Genomic DNA, 18552 nt, shown 5'->3' on the forward strand with positions numbered 1-18552 from the left:
TAGGGGTCCGTGCACTCAGTTGCAGACTACTAGGCCTCTGCGCACTCAGCTATAAAGCCTTCTCCTACCTACGACCCAAAGATTCGAATTTTCACTTAGACGCTATGCTTCTATTCCATCATGATCAAATGTCTATTCCCTTATCTCCCTTTACAACTTAGAGCCTCGCTCTATTTATACAATCCCATGGTCTGCAGACCATGGGTAGAACCCTCAAGCCGATATTACGTTAGAAAAGTAAGGGTGGACAACCCTATGACTCAATTACAATCTTTGTGCTCCATGCGCACAAATCATGGAGTCTTTACATTGGACTTAGTCAAAACTTGGGCTTTAAGCCCCAAAACTTGCCTTGGGGGATCCCGCGCCCAACAATGTTGTAACATAGCTCGCCTACTTGGCATATAGATCAACTGAACAAGTTTGATAGGAGGAGATTGAATTTCTTATTTCATTTTATGTTAGACTTATTTCACAAGTAAAATACTTCTCTTTAAAAAAAATGAAGTATGTTTATATGAATGGCCAGTCAATATAAAATTTGGAAATTATGTAAATAAACACCTGTGACCATATGCTCTTGGTTTTTCCCAATAGGGATAGACCTTAATGCAAGGTTTAATATCCTTATTACACCATGAAAGCCTTGAAACAATAACTTATAAGGTCTATGGATTGGTATACTATCTAAAATTCTAGTTTGTAAAGAATCAGTGGATATTCCATAAGACTTGTCATATGTATTTCTTGTTACCATGTTTTTAATATTAACTAGGTTAGTCAAGATTTAAGTAATCCAATGTGTACAGAAAGAATATTGTAACAATAATTACACATCATTAGTATGCACATCCATGGGCGCATGGATTATTAATTTATTATTAGATAGAATCCTTAATCCTCTTGACATGTAATATGATAATTTACACAAAGGATAACATATGTTGTATCTCATTTCATCCTTTTATACATCTAGAATTTGAAAAAACATTATGTCTTGTTATGCATAAGGATATCTAAACATTTTATCAATTTTTCATTGACCTCAGTGAGTAGTAGCCTATAAGGCCACTGTACACTCTTCTAGTCAACGTTGGGTCTTGCTGGTTATATCTTGTTAATTCGGATTTAATACTTGAGGAAACTTTAGCTGATATGTCAAGAACATTGTCCAACAACATTAATACATTTATAATACAATTTATGAATCTCTAATATAGTCATTAAGCAAATTAACTTTCCCATTTATAGGGTCTTGTCCTTATGAACTAGAATTCGGGAAGCCAGATGTGAGCTTCACGAGATTTAATGGTTCTGTAGTGATGTTCTTGAAGTAGACTAGGATTTCATCCTAATGGATACTCATACCTCTAGCATTCTTGTGAACTCCATAATTTCGTGATATCCTACTAAAATAGGTTAGTGCTATGCATAGTGAAGATAAACTATACATGTACGCATGATTCTGTGCACTGAAATGCTAAATCGTCTCATGGAGACATACGAAATACATAAGTAAGTTAATTGCTACGCTAATTTAAAACGAAATAATCACCCTCCATGTGTACAAAATTTTCCATCCAACTACAAGGTATGTGTTTCGTATGTCCAATGAGGTTAAGGAAATAGACTAATTATTAAGAAACCCATTAATATATAGAACATTCATATAATTATGGCATACTATATGGAATTCCATGAAGACCAAATATCATCACCAAAGTGACATTAGAGGCCATTAATTAGTACGAAAAGGCATTCCCTTAAGATTTCCATTTAATCATAGCATCACCCATTCAACAATAGTCACTATATAGGGAAAATATAGGAAAATGTGCATCCAAATCATAATGAGTTGTTATGCAACTGCTACAAGAATTTCATGCAACCCATGATATTGTGTAATAAAGGTGAAATAGTAGCATCCCATGTGAAATTATCATTCCATCATTTATCCATCAATAGTTTATATATATTACATTGAGACTGTGTGATACAGGTGGATGACTTCATAATTTTAAAGCTGCAAGAGTCACTTGCTATCTTACTATTTGTATGAAAAAAAAATAACTGGAACATAAATAAATTTAGCAAGAGTCCATTGTATATATGCATATTAATATTTGCACATGATTAGGCTGGACATAATCATGAAGCATCACAAAGAAAATGGCATTAGGGAAGATGTAATAAAGAATCTTGACAAACAAGACAAAGAGGAGGAAAATGATGTTGCTAGTTGTTCAAGTTTTGACCTGTTTGAGTTGGAGAATTTTAATATGAATATCTACCAAAATGGGCTTCTTATGTATGAGACTACTCATTGGGAGAACAATTAGGGCATTGAAAAGGGGTTAATTATGTGATAGAAGAAGGTTTGTAACTTGTAACTTATCATACAATGCTCTTCGCTTATTGTGTTTCCTTAACCTTGCAAGCTATATGAAAATGCATAACTTGTAGAAAATCAAATGCATAGTACAATGTAAATAAATTACTTTTCCTTGATGATCAGTTTATTAGTGACATCCAAGGATGATACTCTGCCTCATTTTGCAAGTTTAGTACCTAATGTTGTGTTTACCTTGTATATCACAAGGATTGGATTTTTGCATTTGTTACTTTGATAGGTGAGATTATACACTTGTGACAACTATACCCTAAAGCTGAAAAATTGAGATCCTCAATATGATCCTAGAGCTTCTAACACATGTATGGTAATCTTGGGTTTGAATCCTTGACCTGTTAATCATGTTGGTTGTCCCAATTAAAATGATTTCAAATAAGCACATGGAAATATAAATATAATTCAGAAATAAAAATAGTCAATTTCTAATATCAGATTGGTTTAATTGTGTGGTCAATGTCTTTACCGTGGCTTTCATTTTGTCCACATTATTTTCTAATTGGAATATGTATTTTCCAACATTAATTTCTGAGCATAAGATTCCTAATACAACATGAAAGGAACTATCTTGGTGTTTTCATATTCTCTAAGTTTTTGTGACTACCTCAAACACATTAACCTTCAATGGATGTGTTAGAAACTTGGATGTTTTGTTTTGTTATTCTGTGGCATTGGTCAGAAAATGAATGATGCTTTCATTGAACATGAGGTTTGTGACAACTAGAGATGGGCATCTTTAATTTGATCATGTCTATCACTCTAATAAGGTTAAATATAATTATTGTTTCTCATTTTTGTGCCTACTATTAGATTAATTTTGGCTTTGTGATAAATTCATGTCAAGGTTTATTTTACCAATGGGTATTTTCATGGTATTTCATGTAATATAGTCTATTTCCTAGCTTGATTACTTTGATGACCTTACAATTATGCTTACACTGCCTTAGATAATTTATCATGTAGTATGAAAATAAGTATATGCATACCACATTAGTGCAGCTACTCAAAGTTGAAGTCTTGCAGAACTTTGATGCAGTCATAGGAGATGTTGCACTTTTGAAAAATCGGTGGAATATTGTGGACTTCACACAACCTTAGCTAGAATTAGGCATAGATGGTGTGGTTCCAGTAAGGAATAAAGTCTAATGCATGGGAATTTATACGTCAATTTACATTGGAGATGTGACACATGACTACTGCATTTTTCCTACGAGTTGTTGTATGAATTGTGGACCATAGGAGTAACCAAAAGTTTCAAGGGCATCCAAAGTAGCAAGTTTGTAATGGTCTTTGCTTGGTGTAGGGTCGTGCATCTCTCTGTAAGTTAAATTTGATTTCTTGTCTACAATTTCTCACTTTATATAATTAAGATTGAATTGCAAATGCTATATAACACTTGTCGAGAAACCATAACTTTTGGCATATATTATGTAATAATTTATGTCACCACAACAAAAAGTTGGAAATACTAGGTTTTCAATCTTTTCTATTTGTTAGTTATGTTATGTTTTGTATTCCATGAAGCTCATTATTATTGAATTAATGCAAGAAGCTTGCCCCCTGAACTATGAAAATATAGTTATTCTGATTAACTCACTTGAGAATAAACCCTAAATTAGGACAATCACCACATGTAAATCTACCTGGGAGCTTCACTTTACTTCGAAGAAGGAGATTTTCATGACTCTTGTTTTTGTATTTTTGAGTCATATTCTGTACTGGGACAATGTCGCTACTATGATCCATAGGATGAACCTTGTTATTTTATTTTTGATTTATTTTTTGTACTATAACTTTGTCACCACTGTTGAAATTTTGGTCATTAGCATGATTCTTGTTACTCAACTTTGACACTGTGGCTTGTCCCAAATTCAAGTCATAATTTCCAGTGTTTTTTTCAACATGTTGATTTGTTACTTGGACCAACTCAACATGAGAGATTTCCATGGAATACTTGAGATTTTCTGATTCCATGAACTTTTTACAATTTTCCCATGCCATATCCTACTTTTCTTTGGAAAGTCTTTCATCTTCATTCTCCTAGAGAAGAGTCTCATGTTCATGAAAATTGGCAATCCAACTTGAGTAATGATGTTTAAGTAATATCTTCATAAAAGGATCATTTGTTGGTGAAGAAATAAGCACATCGATTGATGGATTTTCATTAGAATTAACTAAAACTTTAGTTGTATTCTCTAGCTGGGTGAGTCACTATTTCACTTCATCAAAATTATTGGAAACATTGTCATTATCTTCAAGATTGAATAGAAGTAAAACTTCCTCTTAGTCATGGACCTATGAACCTGTTGCTTATCACCAACTCTTGCTGCAAGACCCTCCTTTGCTACTTGTTGCTTATAGATTTTTTCCTCCATTGTTCCTTAAGCAACCAAGTGATAGGCATAAACATGCTTTGTCTATCCAAATCTCCACACACTAAAAGGAGTCTGAAAGATCATGTGTTGGATTACATGAACTATAAAAAATTATCACACGATTGGTTTATGGAAGATTTATACCCAATGATCTAGCTCTAGTTGATATTAAAACACACTAGACCTTTTTATTTAAAGGATTATTAAATTTATCTACTAGTTTTTTCCTTTGGGTGCCACTAGTGTATCCATCAAGCCTGTACCATTCTTTATCTTGCCTCCATTATTCATCTTTCTTTCCACATCGAGGTAATGTTTTCAAGAATGACTCAATGAGATATATTGTACTCAAACTTTGGATGAAAACCAATGCCTTATCACCTCTCTCAGAGATAATGGCCAGGAGATCTAGAAACGATATAATCTTACCATTATAATAAATTTTTTGATAAGATTTATTTGTAATAATGTCCTCCCACCATTTATCAACTCGTAGGGGAACCTCTTCCAAATCATTGTCTTTATTTTTTCTTATCCAATGCAGTCTACCTATCATCTTATCTCCACTCAAGAAGTCATGTTTCATATCATCGTCGCTGATGCTACCATCCAAAATGAGATTCTCAGTTGTGTCATTGTTTTGTTGAGAGCCTCTTTCCTCTTTGGCTATTTTCATTAATCCTTGATGATTCCAAATCTTGGCTAGAGAATGATATGCGTTGAAGAAGCATTTCCTATGTGCCTCTTTTACACATATATTCTTTGTATTCTTCATAAACCCATGTACTTTTAAGAATATGATGTATCATTGTTGCTGTAATGGAGAATATTTCATAGATATCACATATAAAAATTTTGGAGGAAGCTCATACTTCATCACATTCAAGTCCATACATTGTTCAAAACTTTTAACTGTTCACATAAGACATGCGATCTTTGATTCATTATTTTCACATTCTCTACAGTTGAATTGACATGTTACCCATTTTCTATGGGATTTTGGAAACAGTTTGTGAACTATGGTAGTTTTCCCAGGAATCTTTCATTTATTTGTTAACTCAAGATCTGCATCCTCCACCTTTATACCTGAGAAGAGCATATGCTAATGTTTGCGTTGAGAGGCACTCTCCAACCTAGTATGCAAGAGATGTTGCAATGTCCCGTCCTATAAACATTTTGACTGAATGAATTAAATAAAATTAAAAATAAATGAATTAAATTAAATTTTAACCCTAAATTTACTTAAATACAATTGTGGGTAGACAAGCTATAAACAACTCTTTCTTTTTGAGTCAAAGAGAGAATCTACTAGGGTTTTGAATGAAGGGTTTTAGGAAGATTTTTTCATTTTAGAGAGAACGTGAGCAACCATGGATTGATTTTTACTGGTCCTTAATCTGTAGCATTCATTTTCTCATATGAATGGTAACTATTTTTACTTATGTTGTCATTTTTCAACTTAGTCGCTTGATGTTTCTTTCTTTGTGTGTGTGTGTGTGTGTGTTTTTAAACCATTTATTTTTATGTGAAAATGAATGCAGGTTTATCTACATGATGGAATATAGGTTCCAGAGCTTTAGCTACATATGAACTATATGAGGGGAAAACGCTAAGTGTGGGGAATTTCCATTGTCCCCCTAGAAGTGTCGTACAAACACGATCACCTTTAGATCACCCCTTACTTGATCATCACTATGGATAAATGCAGTTATTCAGATCCTTTATTTCTTTAAATATTCCTTTCATATCATTTATTTCTTTAAACGGGAGCTTAACTATTTACTTTTGTAAAAATTAAAATTTTTATAATTTTGATTATATTTCAGAAATATAAATGGATTAAAAATAGGAAAAACTTGAATTATGATTGAAATTTTATTTATGTTTAAAATTATTTATTAGGAAGAAAAAGATAAAATTGATAAACTTTTAATTTTACCAAATTTATTTATATTTTCAACCTTAGAATGAGTAATTTACTAGCGTAGATCCATTTTAACCCCAATCTATTAAGCGCTGATAGGGATCACCCGAGGTGCAAACATTTCCTCATGTTTTGAACTAGAAAAAAAGGTTTTCACCTTTAGAGATTTGATCCCTCTCAACATTGATAGATCTAGGGTTAAGATGGATCTACACTAGTGGTATTTGCAATACATACTTATAAATACAAAGATTTGATGGATGAATCACCCCCCTCCCCTTCCCTTCCCTCTTTCAGTCATAAACTGGATTTTACCTGAATCTAGTGAATGTTTTTTTCGCTGAAATGTTTCCCTTTTAATTTATAACTAGTTTTTACCTCATTATTCTACTAATCATGTATGGAATGCCTGAGATGAGTGGTTCAATCATCAAGAGTGAAGGAAACAACATAAATAATTATGGTTCAGTAGGCATACTATTCCCCAATGTGGAGGCTAAGGTGGTTGATATTGTAATAGGAAACCCCTTGCCCCCCAACAGAAGAGGTGAGTTATGCTTCCAGGGCCCTATGGTTATGAAAGGTAAAAACCCATTATGATACATTTAAACAATTTATGAGATGATATGAATTTTACTAGCATCCTTTAAGATTTTCATGAGCAGAAAACAATTACAATTATGAACAATTATTTTCGAATTCCATCAGTAAAATTAAATCCACTACTACACTATGACTTTAACCTAAATTGACATAAAATTTACCTATTTTCCTTTATAAATCCTACATTAGATGCTCTAGGGATCTCCTAGGAAAGTGTCTCCTTGATTGTTCTAGATAATGTAGAAGGATTTCATGTGAACCATCAATATTGTTTCACAAGAGTTTCATTTATAAACGATCAAAATTTGATCTAATCAAATTTTAAATGTATACATAATACTGCAAGAAGCTACATCATCATCTGTAGATTTAGAAGGTTGGTTTCACTCTAGATTTCACTTTGCATGATTTCACCTTCTTCACTGATTTCTTGCTGATTCCAGGATGATCTAGTAGAACAAGACCCTAACTTAAAATCCTTAGTTCTCCAACATCCTTGCATAGTTTGAAATGTGCCATATATGGATGGAAAGATGACTCAAATAAATTTTTAGAAGATTAAAGTGCCTTCCCAGACTCCTGATGGTGTTATAACATTACATCAGTCTTTCTCAACATTTGATCCTATCCAGCAAGTTATTTCAACAATTTTGGTATTGTGATTTTGGAGGAATCATTCTCTAATTCCCTAGATCATATTGTAGATTGTAATATATGGCTGGAAATATGACCTAGAGAGATTTCTATTAGTATAGAGATCTCCCCCATATTCCCAATGGTGTTAGATATCTCTGCACTTCTTTTAGGCCTATTTTTCAGCTAATTCTGGTCACTAAGACGTTTCTTGTTGATGGTTTGAGGGTACTTTTGGTGGCACACATGTGGGAGTTTTCTTTATGGATAGATGCATGATTTACTATTGATTTCTCTACTTGGGATTCACAGTTTCTACATATTTGGAGGCAATTCTACACATGGCATTCTGATGTTCATTCACACCCCACATGTGGTTTCTTAGGTACATTGTACACTTGGAATTTTTCTCATGATGACACATCATCACTGATCTTCATTGACACATATTTGGAGGAACTTTGGTGTACTTACATCCACTTGTCATCTCTCTAGCTCACACGTGTGGTTGAGGGGGTGTTTCTTACATATTTTGTTATTCATTTGGATGATGTGCCCACACATGAGAGGTTTTATGGAGCAATTGACACATCACAGTTAAGTTTGATTGCACGCTTTGACCTATTTTTATGATTTCTTTCACATGGAGGATTCAATTGATCATCATTTAGCCCATGTGCTAACTTGAGGAGGTCATGGTTATTAATATTTTCTTTTTCCAAGGAAAAAATTGCTGGAACCCCCCTCTACCTGAATCAGTGGTGGTTTAATTGTCGGCCACAATAGCTACTAGTAGCCTAGTGAGACTCAACTGGACTAGGATTACAGACCTCATGGTGAACTCTACCTTGAAACAGTCCATTTGAACCAGTTCAGCTAACTGACCAGGTCTATACATTATTGTTTATATAATAGGAGCATGAAAAATTTGGTGGAGTATGATGTGTTGAAACTCGAAACATTAGTCCTTGTAGGTGACCTGTAGATGGACAAATGCTTCTTTGACTTATGTTCATCATATGTTTTTCAGACTCTTTCATTTAGCTGTCATGTTTTTTATCTACTATTGTTTTACTTTATTTTTAATGCACTTCTTATGGAGTTAATTACTAAATTTGAAACATGTATTTGTGTTACTATTTTTTGTGGGCCTTTAATTTGATGAAATACTATTTTGTAAATTTTATGTACTTCATTTCTTTCATATTGGTTGTAGTTGAGGAATCTGGTTTGGGCCACTTCCAAGCATGATGTATACTTGATAAGTAATTACAGTGTTATGCATCAATGTTCATTGAATCAGATAAGAGAAAAAGTTATCAATGTTATTGAACCATTCGCTCCAGCTCCAGAGGTTGATTTTATATCATTTGTTCCTTGTAAAACTGACAAAAGAATGTTCTTTAGTTTCCTTGACTTGTATTATAATCTAAATTTCAAACAATTTTAATTTAGAAAAAGCGAATTGTATTATGACTTATTGTAGGTATGCAAAAATCCCTCGACTATACAACAAGGTTTGGGATGGATACAGATCAACACAATGTGTGTTGAAGGAAATATTTTAGTTCGTAGTGGATTTCAGGAAGAACTGATAGCCAAGGTATATTAAGTTTGTTGTTGGAAGATTATCTTCTGAATAATACCATGTGATTTTTGGTTTATTGGTCTCTAGAAGTGGCATGATGTTTGGATTGATTTACCTTTCAGCCTTTGCTTCATTGTTGTCCAAATTTTTGTCTTGTGCATTCCTCATGTTTAGATTGTACATGAATTTTTAGATAGCTTCACTTCAAGAAGTATTTTGGAGTGTTGTTCCCAAAGCATGTTTAAGGTATTTTTTCTATGGTGTGCTAGAAAATTGAATTTCTAATAGATTAAACATTACATTACACATTTGCATGCCACCCTTGTGAAGAGGGTTGTTTTAATTCCATCAAAATAATCGTACTCCTTTTGTTCAAATCATATGCGTGTGTGTGTGTTCTGTAATAAGAGAGAACCTAAAATTTAGGATGATAATGCCTCCAGAATTTGAATCTCCATGGAGTTTTATATTGTGCAAAGATCAGTCACGATGAGAATGCTATCACTAATTCCATTGAGATGTATGAGAATGCAAGGTAAAACATATTGGGTGAAGGTAAATTGGCTTATCATATCGGTATTTCTTGAGAATTGTTTATTTGGTAATGTGTTGGGTTCTGATACAATTTGAAAAATTCATTGATCATGTTGGTAGTGGTGCAAAACAATTGATGACCTCAAATAATGACTCAGTTGTACGCATGTTTGATGTTGAGACCTTCGTTATCCTCCAGAGTAATAATTTTCCATGGGCTGTAAATGTAGGCTAAGATCTCTTTTCAAGAATCAATAATAAGGATTTAGACATCAGTATCAGTTTGAAAATGACATTTAATAGTGATAAAATTAAGTTGTTTGTTTTCTTTTTACTTCATAGCATACTTCTATTAGCCCAAATAGAATACTTGTGGTAGTGGTTAGAGATCATGCTGAAGGACTACCTATGGATCACCAGACAGGGAAAGTACGAAATAGTTTCTCATCTTTTTGGTTAGGTTTTTTATTACATAAGTTTCTTTTATCTTCTTATTTTCTAGATTTTTTATTCATTTAAACTCTCCAGATCAAGTGGTGAAATTATATTCTTTGTAGGACAATCTTATTTGTGGGGCCATTATTATTTCAAAGGATAGTCTATAGAGATCATTTTATAACCTCGCTGAAGTTTGAAGCATAAAAGTTAATGGATGGTGGAAGCTACCCATTGGCATTTAAAGTCCCAAAACGCTCCCACGCACTGATTAGGCTGTTATACTAAAGGGTTGATGTCAATAATAATATGTAATTGCTAATGACGTCCTTTAGGAATTTTTGTGAGATTGAACTTATTGTGTTTTCCTATTGGCATCACATTGACATTTTTTGTTTATCAAGATAATGATAATTGGATAAGTATTTATTAAAAATCATGCATCTTTTTCCACGTTGTTTCTATTCTGAAAGGGAATTTGGACTATTAATTTGCATCTGCATGGAATCCAAATGGTAGATATTTTGGTAAATGAAATTAGAATACTACCTATAGAATCTAGGACATTTGAAACTTAAGCTCATTTGTACTAGTCTTGAATGGTTGACTTTATATATCGACAAATTTCACACATATGGAGGCTCATTTTATATTTTCTTAGACAATGCATCTGAGAAGTAGGTGTTTTTCATCTCCAAATTCAATTATTATTGTACATTTTCACATTTGGTCTTACATGATATCTTAGGAGTGATCCCCTTCTAGTATTGTAGTGTAGATTGTGTGAATTGGTTCTTTATAATTGTCTTACTTATTTCCATTTCACTGTAAATTAAGCTATATGGAATGTCTCACCTAAAAATGTGGGATATTTCCTATTGTTATGAGTTGATTGCGCTTGTAATTTAAACTTTTGCAACATGGTATTCCAACTGAGATTTTGGACAATAACACCCAAACAAAAATGTGAGCTACTATCTGCTAATTATGGATTGCATTTTTTTGGGGGGTGGGATATTCCCACCATCATTGTTGTTTATCTAAATCTTAGCCATAGTGAAAAGTTTTGGGATTATTTGGTTGAGATTAACCTGCTATGATAATCAATCTTGTTTCTGATTATGTTGTAAATTTCATAGTCTAAAGGATTTATAAACATCCTCTTTCATTACAACGAGTTTGATGTGGCTGTGAGAAAATGCAGTAGTACTTACATGTACATGGTATATTCAACACTCAAATGTTGTCTATATTCTATCTTTATAGACCACACGTTTGTGTTTGAAATTTATGTGGTAATGACTAAGAGTACTTGTGTTTTTATTTTTATTTTTCTACATAGAAGACTTCATACATCTTCTAACTAGGTTTAATTTTCGTTAGTGACATGAATTTCTAGCTAGTTCATATATTATATATTTTACAAATATTATGCCATTATGTGTAGAGAATTTTTTAAAAATAAATGCCTATATACTCAATTTCAAGGATTACCATAACTCACATAATTTTTTAAAGGGTGCTAGCTCAATGGAAGAGAAATTGCCTTACAAGTAGGAGGCTGCTGGTTCGATTCCACTGTGCCCTAATATGAATTAATTAAATGCTTTTAATACTGATTTATTTCAATGATGAGATATTTTTTCTAGATTCCTTATTTTATATTGTCTCTAAAGAGACAAAAGTGATATTGTATTGTCTCTAAATATAATTCTTTTTTGTCTCGAGAAAGAGAATAGGTAGAATTAAAGAGATTGTCTCTACGAAGACAATGCATTTAATCCCAACTATTGTCTTTGGAGAGAGAACTGAAATTGTCTCCTAAGAGACAATAATGCTTGTGATATATATTGTCTTTATAAAGACAATAATTTTGAGACACCCGCTTAAAGACAATATTTAAGAAAATACACAAGTTTTGTTTTGTCTCAAGTTAAGACAATTTACCCAAAAATTGTCTCAAATATTGTCATAAAAGCTCCATTTATGTTATAGTGAAAGAACATCTACTAATAATGTTGCAGACTTTACGAGAACATCAACTATACGCAAAGTATAATAAGTGTAATTTGTACAAAGATAAAATATAATAAGTGGGACATATAATATCATCAGAAGGGATAGTTGTAGACACTAAGAAAACTAAACCATTATGGAATGGCCTGTCCTAAAAAATGTTTAGACATTCGGTCTTTCATGGAACCAGCAGGGTATTACCGTTGTTTTATTGAGTAGTTTTCTAGAATTTCTTGTCCTATAACTCCCTTGCAGAAGAAAGGAATAAACTTCAAGTGGATGATAGAATGCCAACCAAGTTTTGAACAATTGAAACACTTATTGACTACTTCCCTATTAGTAAGAATTGCAGACCCATAAAAAGAATTTGTAGTCTGCACAGATGCATGCCAAGAAGGAATGGGGGGAGTACTGATGCAGGAGGGAAGAATAATAACTTATAAATATAAAAAATTAAAGGAGCATCAGTAGAGATATTCTACTTATGATTTAGAATTCACTGTTTTGATACATGCATTGAAGGTATGAAGACATTACCTAATAGGTAAAATGTTTGTGTTAAAGGTTGACCATAACAGTTTAACTAGATTTTTCAAATAGCCTAACCTTAATGCCCGTCAAGCAAGATGGAATTCTTTTCTTAGTGAATTTGATTTTGATATTAAGAATTTAAAAGGGAAGGAAAATCGGGTGGATGACACGTTAAGTTGGAAATTACACTGTGTATATGAAATTTCCTATAGTCAAATAAAAGTTAACTTTTTAGATCATATTAAGGAAGATGCTATAAAGATCGAAAATATGAATTTCTATGTCAGCAAGCTAAACAAGAAAAAAATATCTGAAAATTAGTTTTAATATGGTAGAAATAAATATAATTTATTGAATTTTAGGTGAAGGATATATGTTCCTAATTAGATGGATATTAGACAATTAATTTTGGATGAGTTTTACAAAATTCCCTATGCTTCCCATCCCGAATATCAAAAACTATTTTCTACAATAAAGAAAGACTACATTTGGCCTGGTATGAGGAAGGACATTGCAAAATATTTAGCCAAGTGTCAAGAGTGTGAACAAGTTAAATTTGAACAACAACATTCAACTGGTTTGCTTCACCCATTACCCATTCAAAATTGGAAATGGGAACCTATTACATTAAAATTGATAAGAAGTCTACCTAGATCAAAGAAACATAATGATTCAATTATGGTCGTGGTGGATAAATTGAGTAAAACAACCCATTTCATCCCTATACAATCCACATATAAGACTTTTCAAATTGCTAATATCTTTATGAAAGAAATATTTTCAGTTGCATGGTATACCTAAGGTGGTCATTTATGATAGAGATGTAAAGTTTACTTCTACATTTTGGAAATCTCTTTTTATTGGATTAGGCACCGATTTGCAATTTAGTACTTCATACCATCCACAGATAGATGGGAAGTCCGAGTGAATAATCCAGGTACTTGAGCACATATTAAGAATGTATGATATGCAATTCTTAATCAAGTGGGAAGAATATATCCACCTAGTTGAATTTGCATATAACAAAAATTATCACGAATCATTGAAGATGAGTCCTTTTGAGTATTATATGGAAGGAGATTTAGGACACGTACTAATTAGAGAAGCCCTTACGATAAGTTAATACTAGGACTTGATATGTTAATAAAAATGGAGCAACTGTAAGAAAGGTTCGACAGAACTTAAAAGTTGCTCAAGACATAAAAAAGGCTTATACAGATAAGAACATGACTTATAGAGAATTCCGAGTTGGGGATCATGTATATGTGTGAGTTAAACCCAACAAAAACATCTTGAGATGGGGCAGTTGTGCAAAACTAGCTCATCGATTCTGCGGCTCTTTCCAAATCTTGGAAAGGATTGGACCAGTAAGATACTAGCTGACACCACCTAGTCATATATGAGTCCACAATGTGTTCCATGTTTCATCCTTAAAGATGTATATGATCCTAGAGATATCATTAATTGACAAGATGTGCAGGTAAAATTTAATATTGAAATTACGGTATGTGTGTGTGTATATATATATATATATATATATATATATATATATATATATATATATATATATATATATATATATATATATATATATATATATATGCATATACGATGAGGCTCATCAATAGGTATATTATATGGGTCACAATGCCATCCTCCAGCTTATTAAATTATCTTTTTCTCACATTTATCTACAAATTTCATTATATTATGCTTAGTGTGAGAGTAAAAGATGTGTTGCTATGTCTTGTGGCCTAATGTGTGTTAAATGCAGGAATTGGAGCAATTTTGAGTTGATTTGAGTGCAGGAACTCAGAGTAGACAAGAAAGAGAGATTCTAGGAGGTGGTCCACCTCCTTAGCTCCTCCAATCAGGCCAAGATCCCCCACTTTATCTCATTAATTCGGTGTAATTAACATCCAGGCAAGCCGATTTCATTGACAATCAAGCTGGTGCAAGTCAAAGAAGAGTTAGATTCACCTATTCTCAAGTTTGTGAGTCAAATATCCCTATTTTTTAGGGATTTGTTGGTAGATCCATTTTTTTATAAATAAACAAGCTAAGGGACTCATTAGGATTCGAAGTTTTATTATAGCCAAGAGGCCATTGAGTTAAAGCACATTTTATTGTTATTTTGATGATGTATTTGACACTTTTGAATCATAATGAGATGTTCTATTTTGATCCAGCACTGAGTTGACTCAGAGGGTTGAAGCTCTTGGGTTAGGGCCCAACCCTAGTAGCAGAAGTTCCTCTCTTGTGTCTATATCCTTAGTCTACAATGTTGATTAATTGTTGAATTTTATTCATGCTTCTTTTATCTTAGAAGATTGATTAAGTTGTTTCTTATTCATGTTTCCTTTAGCTTAGAAGTTAAATCAGTTGTTACATTTCAGTAGGAAAAAAATCCATCAAAAATCATGTGACGGTGACCCCTGGTGGGCTCCAGTATTGTAGCAATAATGCTACAACTCTGGGGCTTCCTATCTCTAATTTTATCAACCCGGTAGTTCGTACAAACTTGGAAGCGACGGTGCTGTATGCACAAGTACTAGCTCTTGTCGCAGTTGTCACTTGGTCAGCTGGCACAAGTCTGCTAGGGCTCAAGCCAACTTCTATATGCTCTCATAAGAAGCTTTCTAAATGATGGACGAAGGCTATCTCAAGGGAAATTGATCTACTTTGCAAAAATGAACTGAAAGCCAACCAAAGCATGGAAACCCTAGTAAACCCTAATCTGACTAGTTTAACCTCTATGGTGCAATAGTGAGAGTGCAAGTGTCTACAAATGATGCCATTACTTCTAATGATGTGAAATGCATGAACTAAAACTACTTCTATGAAAAAGAACATTGTTTTTGTATTTTTGCTTAAGTGGATGGAGTGATTATGAATTTGTTTCTTATTAGGGTTTGGCTGTGCAGAGGTGGTGCGAAGGGAAAGAAAGCTTGGGAAAGGTCAGGAGGGCTAGGAGAGGTCCCAGAGGGTCCCTAGCATTAGTCCACAGAGGTCTACAACGTTCGGATGCTTGGCAACCAAGTTTGCAGGCTTCTACAGGATGTCTGCAGGGGATCCTACAGGAAACTAAGGAATTCTACAGGAAGTCTGCTACCTTCTACAGGATGTGCTGTAAGTGGAAGTTTTGTGTGATGGTGAAGTGATGGAGCGGTATGGGTGGATAGGTAAGGTGGAGATGGAGCTTGTGATGGCTCAGGGATAGAGAAATAAGATGGAGAGAGAGTGCATGGAGTTGGTTGGTGAATAGAAGGATGGAAAGAACGAAAGGTCAAAAAGATGAAGCTACGTGGGAAATGGAAGAGTTGGAAGGTAAACGAGCTGAACAGAGGTCGGGTAGGTGGCTTTAGGCGTGGGTAAGAAGAAGAAGAAGGAAGTGGAATGATACGGAGCAGTGTAAATAAAACAAATTGCTTATGTCTTGTACCAAAAACGAGAATCCATTAACCAGTGCTACCTGTGCTATTGAACCAATGAACAGCAATGTAAATCATGAAGAAAAGTCGTGCATGGAATTGTAATGACGAAGTATGGCTCAAGAGCAAAATGCATGGAAGGATCCACGATTAAAACAACTGTGTTGCAGCTTGCATAAAAGTAGAAAAAGACTGCGTTTTTTTGGTGGTTGGTATAGACTGCACCCCAATCTCTAAACAGAGATGGCAGTGAAGGCACTAACAACCTTTTCTTGGAGCTCCAGTGAATTACAAACCTCCTATCCTAATCTAAGCAACTGAAAGTAAATTAACCATAAGCTAATCCTACTCAACCTTATTAAATAAATCAAATCAGCAGACTATGTTCTTGAAATGCATATCAAAACAAAGAAACAAAGTGCTGGAAAGAAAGGTAAATAACACTACAAGAAGAGGAGATCTATTGCTCTCAGGTTGGGCCCTAACCTGAGAGCCATAGCTCCCTTAAAAGCTCAGAATTAGATCCAAATATGCTTGCCTTTATTCATAATCAAAAGTCTAATGTCATGCCAAAACTGGCTTACAAAAACAAACACCGAGCTGTGCTCAGAAATTACAATACCAGTCCAAAAGTTCAAAAAGCTCCTAACAAAGGCTACGACCTTCATATTTATACAAAATGAAGATCAAGCTGGCTTCCTTGATTCGTGGAGCTTGGCTGTCCAACTGAAAGTCAAACTGCTGTAAAACTGTTGATCCTGTAGAACGTGTTGGCTGCCTTTAAGCTCGGTGGGGAGAGCTGTTAGAGCTCGGAGTTAAGGTGAAAATCACGAGGAGGGTCATCAAGACTGTGGAAAACCTCCCTATGAACCCGCAATGTCACCTTTGTTGTCTCCTTGTCTCCTTTTGCGTGGTCTTTTGCTCTCTTTAATGCCAAGAACCTGAAATCATCATGCATTAGCCACATAGATATAATGCCTGCCCTTCTTCCTACAAACAACACGAATATACTAAGAAATGAATGCATAAGTGATAAAAGATGAATGGTTGAACAAGGTAAGTAGGCCAATATGAGCCCAAATTGTACCAAAAATTGGGGCTCATCATCACCCCCCAGCTAAAATATTTGTTCATCCTCGAGCAACTTTGCTCCGGCTCCTTGTCCTTGGCCGAGAACTAGGACCCGGAGCATGCTCTTCCTTTCCTGTTCTTGGTGGCCCTGCCTCTTCTGCCCCTGGCGGTGACGAGGGTGGCGCTTCCTCCTCCTTTCCTGTTTCCTTGAGCCGGGCTTCGGAAGCCGATTGGCCTATCCTTCGTGTCCAGGAAGTTATTTTTGGGCTTCCTCTCTCGGGGGTGGCCGATGTTTTAGAGGGGGATCTTTCACTGGGTGAAGTAGGGACACCCCCTAAAATGGTTTGGCTGCTGGGTGGAGGCTGCGGCGTGCCCGTGTTTATTCTCTTACTTCTCCTGGCTTCAAAAGGTAGAGGGATCTCCCTCTCTCTCTTCTCCTTCGGCTTTGGAGGTGTACTGAGGGTGGCCAGCGCAGCTGCTGCCTCCTTTTCGAGAATGCCAGCCTTCTCTTTCTTGCATTTTGCTTTCTCAGGGCTCCTTGTAGAGGGCCCCTTCTTTTCTGATTTCGGGCTTCCTGTAGAAGACCCTGCTTTACCCACTTCCGGGCCTTCTGTAGAAGTCCCTTTCTTTACCAATTTTGGGCTTCCTGTAGAGGACCCTGTTTTAGCCACTCTCGGGTTTCCTGTAGAAGCCTCTTTCAATGATTTTCGGGCTTCCTGTAGAAGCCTGTTTCTGCTTTTGACAAGACGGGTGTGTCACCTTTTTCTTTGTCATCCTTTTTCTCATGCTTCTTCTTTTGTTCTTTCTTCTGCACTGAGGTCGGGGTCTTCTGGCCTGTTTCTTTCTTTCCCTCGGCCACTGCTTCTTTTTCCTCACTGCTGGAGGAACCCGTTTCTTCAATCAACATTTTTATGTCTCCATCTCTTGTCAAATTCCTGAATGATTCCCATGAGAGGGGAACCTTATATGAATGAAGCGCATCCTCCACAAGAAGTTTGATCAAC

General features: G+C 34.7%; 1 pseudogene; it reads right to left on the reverse strand.

Moving 5' to 3' along the window:
• Window positions 1–4000: 4000 nt before the first annotated feature.
• The window catches only part of LOC149160610 (protein CHROMATIN REMODELING 20-like), a 52629-nt pseudogene continuing 38077 nt past the window's right edge, over window positions 4001–18552 (reverse strand).

This window comes from Pinus tabuliformis, chromosome 5_2, assembly GCF_031772625.1.
Source record: "Pinus tabuliformis cultivar Carrire ecotype Pingquan chromosome 5_2, CPIR1, whole genome shotgun sequence".
NCBI classification, from domain to species: domain Eukaryota; kingdom Viridiplantae; phylum Streptophyta; class Pinopsida; order Pinales; family Pinaceae; genus Pinus; species Pinus tabuliformis.